Raw genomic sequence first — 6,000 nt, 5'->3', positions numbered from 1 at the left:
TTTGTTTTTCTCTTCCCAGCTTGGATAAAATGTGATATATATGTGAAAAATTAGAATGCAACTGCATCCCATTTAAGATTTCTGGGTCATCCCTCTGAATAATGTAGGGCCTACTTGCTCATGTAGTGAGTGACCACCTTTTCCAACTAATGTCTTCCCACTTAGCTAACAGCAGGAGCCTATTATGCTATGACAATATTCTGTTCTGCTGAATTCTTCTAGCTGAAGAGGTAATCATCATTTACATAAAACAGAAAACAGAATTAATTGTTATATAAATGATATACTGAAGGGAAAACCATACAAGGAGCTTAATATAACAACCTGCTTTATCCGATAACAGTTTTTTCTCCTTTAAATAATGTGTCCCAGAAGACACCCTGTGACAAAATGTGATTTGCTATTTCCTGATATCTTCCCGATGATCTGGATAGATATTCTGAACTGGAGTTCAGCACCTATTTACCTTAAAGACCTTTCAGGCAGAAACAGTGTTGTCTTTGCCTTTATTTTTGCTTTAAATTGAGAAACTGTGATTTCACGTAAAAGTGCTCTTCAGCCTAGATGATGAATGTCAGTATCTAAATTAACAAACATAACTGTAAAACTCTAAAGGCAGAGGTCACACTGTGAGAGTTCAAGACACACAGAGAGATTAATGCTTATGCGTTCTTCTTTCACCGAACTCTGCTGTTTGCGTTCTTCCAAACTTCAAAACGCAGAAAGTTAAGAGCCCAATCTGCTCTAAGGTAAGTACTCTAGGTCGTAGTTTCAGTCAGTTTCAGGGGAGAGAGTGAAGCAGGTGCTTAAAAAATTTCCCATTTAAATCAATTTAAAAGTGCTCAACTTTGGCTGGATCTTGCCCCACACTTTCAAAATAATGCTTTAAGACTGAAACCACAGTTGCCTGTAACGAGCCTGACAGGTGTTCCTAGCTTTCAGGGCATCCTCAGGCATGGACGGTTTGCAGCAAAGAAACTGAAGGAAGGGATGAAATATTTTGGCAAAATTATAATGGTCACATCATGGGGTCCAGAGGGCATCCATCCAAGAGTAGCACCAATTTTTTAAAAAGCGGATTGGGATGGGGGGGAGATTACAGGCTGGTTGATTTAACATCTATTCCCAGAAAACTGGTGGAAAGCCATATTTAAGATAACTTGAGCATTGGGCAAGTAAGAGGCAACATGATAGAAACATATACAGTAAGAAAAGACTTTTTATGTATGTGACAACTGCTGCATGGAGGTTACTAGCCCAGAGATGGAAAGAAGACAAAATCCCTACTACCAGAGAGGAATGGCCAAGCTGTTGGAATAGGCCGAAATGGCAAAACTGACTGGGAAGCTCAGGAACCAAGAAAACAAAAACTTCAAGAAAGACTAATAATTTATTTAGGAGACCACTGTAAGCAGATGAAAACATTAACAGGATTTTAATAACATTTGTAATGTAACAAATAACATGGATAATATGGAGATATATAAAATATGGTTTCTGAAATAATATGCAGCTGAAAAGGTTGACAATAGAATCCATGGATGGGATGGAGGGAAGTCTGGAGATTCAGAGAAATTTCAAAATATGGATATGTATTTTGTATTGTTACAACTTGGCACTTGTAAAATCAAATAAAAATTATTTCAAAAGAAAAAAGAAACATACAAATTGTGCATGGCATGGAGAGAGTTGTTGTTGTTGTTGTTTAGTCGTGTCCGACTCTTTGTGACCCCATGGACCAGAGCACGCCAGGCACCTCTGTCCTCCACTGCCTCCCGCAGTTTGGTCAAACTCATGCTGGTAGCTTTGAGAACACTGTCCAACCATCTCGTCCTCTGTCGTCCCCTTCTCCTTGTGCCCTCCATCTTTCCCAGCATCAGGGTCTTTTCCAGCGAGTCTTCTCTTCTCCTGAGGTGGCCAAAGTATTGGAGCTTCAGGATCTGTCCTTCCAGTGAGCACTCAGGGCTGATTTCCTTAAGAATGGATAGGATTGATTTTCCTATTTTCATCAGATAAATGTTGGAGGGTATGGAACAGTCACCTTGAACTATGGATTTCACTTCCACAGGAGGCAGTGAGGGTCACCAACTTGGATGGATTGAAAGGAGAGGTGACAGCTATTGCCTGCCTTCATGGTTGGGGCAGTGTGCTTCTGACTACCAGCTGCTGGAAACCACAGCAGAGGAGAGTGGTGTTGCTCTCAGGTCTTGCTTACGGGCTTCCCATGGGAATTTGGTTCACCACTATGATACCAGAATGCTGCACTAGATGACCCATTGGCCTGATCCAGCAGGCTCTTCTTATGAGCTTCAGATGTGTGCTGTAAATCAAGTCAAGTAACCTTTATTGGCATCACATAGGAACATTCCGAATACATTCCGAATAAATAGGCCAGTGCGATCTCGTTGCCATTTCAACAGTACAGTCATTTGCCAAAGGGAAGAAGAGGCGAACAATTTGTTTCATCTCTGTGGGTCTCCAGCAAGGGCAGGATCCTGTAGCGTACTTCGGCGACAAAAAAATCAAATAGAGGAACTTAGCTACTGTCTTGGTGAGCTCCTGGTCTCTCCCCTGTAATAAGAAGCACATCTTTTCCTTAAATCTAATTTAGACCTAAGCTAAGACTCAAAGTGGTTATGTTTCCCTTTGTCTTTCCTACTCCTCTCTGCTCCTACCATTTGTGCCATGAAGTGGAAGAAGTAGGTCAAAATAGCTCATGGAAGGCTTTGTGGAGACAACAATATACAGGAAATCCTTGTAAGTCTGTAAGGCTGATTTTGCACATCAAAAAGGCTCGGAAAGAAGACTCATAATAATGAGCTTGGTTCCATCCTACCTAAAATTCTGTGATTAAAAAACACGTCAGGCAATAGTAGCATGAAAAAGTGCTGTAAAAAATTGAAAATATTTTAAGTACTATATGCATCACCGCTTTACCAAGTACAATAATTGTTCCTTTCCCCTTCCCTCAAAAGACATTGTGTGGCAGCTGTCGATAGCACAAAGAAAGTACTCCGAAGAAATGAGAGGGGGAAGGAAAAGTAAGATAAAGAAAACAAAAAATATAGGAATTCAACAAAAAACAAAACAAGGCTTTCTGCTATCCTGAGAAAGAAATCGAACGCTTAGAGGAACTGATTCTATCCCATATTCTGAGTGTTATTTTGTAATGGAAGAAGGGCCAATCAGTTGAGTATTCTTTTATAGCAGGGCTGTAGTTCAGATACAGATACATCTGCCTTGAATGTAGAAGGTTCAATCCCCAGCATCCCTAGATATGTCCTATCTGAAACCTTGGAGCAGCAGCTGCTAGCCAGTGGGGTTAGCCTGAGTCTGATGGATCAATGCAATGATTCAGAATAAGGCAGCTCATCTTATTGGATCATTTGCAACAATGCACTGCTTTGTCACAAGCTACAGGACAGCATAATTGCTCCTGTTTAACAAAATGAATTTAGGAATATAATGGGATGCTATAGAATCATGGAATCATAGAATTATAGAGCTGGAAGGGGCCCCAAGGGTCAACTAGTCCAACCCCCTGCAATGCAAGAATCTCAACTAGATCATACATGGCCATCCAGCCTATGTTTAAACATTCAATGAAGGGGATCCCACCACATTCCAAGGTAGTCTGTTCTACTGTTGAACAACTCTAACTGTCAGATAGTTATTCCTGATGTTCAGTCAGAATCTCCTTTCTTGTAACTTATAGTCATTGGTTTGAGTCCTACCCTGTGGAGCAGAAGAAAACAAACTTGATCCATCTTCCATGTGGCAGCCCTTTAGATATTTGAAGATGGCTACCATATCTCCTCTCAGACTTCTCTTTTCCAGATTAAACTGTGATGGCCTGGGACTCGGGCTTGGACTTGGAACTGGAGGAGTCTCGGTCCACACTGGATCCTCTGCCTCAGGCAGCATCTGAACTGAGTCTGGGGCCTGATTCTGAAGAGCCCCAGTCTGCACAGGTTCCCCTGCAACAAGCACCAGCTGAGCCAAGTCAGGGGCCTGAGTCTGCCCTGGCTGCAGATGCAGGAATTACCTTGTTGCCCTCTGCTGGGCAATCACATGCAGCTGCTCCACTACCAGTTGGGTCAGGAGAGGCTGAGGCGGCCTCTGGGTCTAGTAACCCACCAACATCTCCCGAGCTGCAGAGACTCAGGTCTGAGAGAAGGAGGGACCTGAGTACTCGCAGGTGGAGTGCTCGCCTTCGGGCGAGACAGGGAGGTGAGTTCTTTCTTTTTCATGCTTTCCTTTCTTATTAAAACAATAAAGTGCCTCGCATTTTCTATTAGGGAGAAAACTCTGTTGAAAGTTTTTGTGTTGTCAGGCTATATAGCACCTGCACATCTGTAGGGAAGCGGAAACTAGATTGTGGCAGCCAATCAGCACGAGCCCCATAGAAATAGTCCAACAATTGCCTCCGGTAATTCCCAGACTATTTTTTGACACTAAAATCCTGACAGCTTGCTCTTGTGATAAAGATGTTAACAAGAGAAGAAAATGGCACTAATTTAATCTATTCTTACAGGTCAGGCTGAAATGAGATGGGGATGACACAAAATTATAATAATAAATACAGGCGTAATTTCACAATTCTTCATAAATGCTGTTCCCCCGTCTTTTCACATGCAAATGTACTACCCTTTGCTGCATGGCTGTGATTTGTGAGCTGCTATCTTGCCCTCCACTTGGGAATTGTATTCTACTTGATCCCATAATTATTCTTATGCTACTAAAACAAACCCTTACAGATTACTAGTATGGTGCAGTTCTAGAGGCTTTGCAAATCGTCCCCTTTATACTTTTGAGATTCTTTACATTTGTGTGATCTTTTTTTTTTATAAAAAAAATTCACTTTAAAGTTACCCATCCAGCTCTCGCTGGACAAGAGATATATATATACATAAAGATCAATGTGCTGAGAAAGACAGAAAACAAACTCACAAGAACTGGCACTAGCCAGTTACATGGGCTCTAGTGCCAACCACTGAAGATGCCAACCGGGCCCATTCCTAACTTTCAGGGGCTGGTGGGGTATGTACTTGGCAGCAGGAAGCTGCAGCCACTGACAGGCCACTCAGAAAGAGGGGGATCTTTACAGACACTTGCCCTCATAGCTGGGGTGAGAAACCTCAGGCCTGAGGGCTGAATGTGGTCCTCCAAGCCTTCCTTTCTGACCCTCAAGATCCTCTCCAAGCAACTACTCCCCAGCCACACCCATACCTTGTGCCGGATTTACGTATAAGCTAAACAAGCTATAGCTTAGGGCCCCACTCTCTTGGGGGCCCCCCAAAAAATTAAAGGGAAAAAATGGATGTACATTTCCAAAATATAAGGTAAAAAACAAATAAAATAAAACCTACATACAGCAAGTGTTTTGTGTTGTGTAGGCTCCTATGATGTAAGTAATGGGCCCTGCCTGCAAGCCTGCTCCCTAAAGTATCCCTGGTTTGCTCATTTCTATATATAGGGGGCCTACATTCTGCATGAACTGGTTGCATAGCAACATGTGCAAATGGCTTTAGATACCTATTAGGTCCATAATTACCATATAGCATATATTTTTTAAAAAACAGCGAAAATCTGTTGTTGACAAAGGCCAGCTGGACATAGAAAGGGCCCCATTACCTTCAGTAGCTTAGGGCCTCATCAAACCGAAATCCGGCTCTGCTCGTGTTAGTGTTTAAAGCCCTAAACAATTTTACCCACCCACCCCAATATCTGAAGGAACACCCCCTTCCTTATAGACAAACACACACACCCAAAATGGTAGAGGTGGACCTTCTGGTGGCCCTGCCACTCCCAGGTTCAGGGTGAACCTTCTTGGTGATGACTTCTCCCCCAAAGAGATGCTTCAGGTACCATCTCTTTACAGCTTTCATTTGTTGCCGAAGATATACCTCTTCAATCCTAACATTTGAAAACTGAAGAATTTATTTTGGTGTCCTCCCCGTAATATGCTAGGGTAGGGTTGTTTTCTACTGTTTTAATTGT

The sequence above is a fragment of the Podarcis raffonei genome, chromosome 1 (genome assembly GCF_027172205.1).
Source record: "Podarcis raffonei isolate rPodRaf1 chromosome 1, rPodRaf1.pri, whole genome shotgun sequence".
In the NCBI taxonomy this organism is placed as follows: domain Eukaryota; kingdom Metazoa; phylum Chordata; class Lepidosauria; order Squamata; family Lacertidae; genus Podarcis; species Podarcis raffonei.
The sequence above is the reverse complement of the archived record's forward strand: the minus strand, read 5'-3'. Positions refer to the sequence as shown.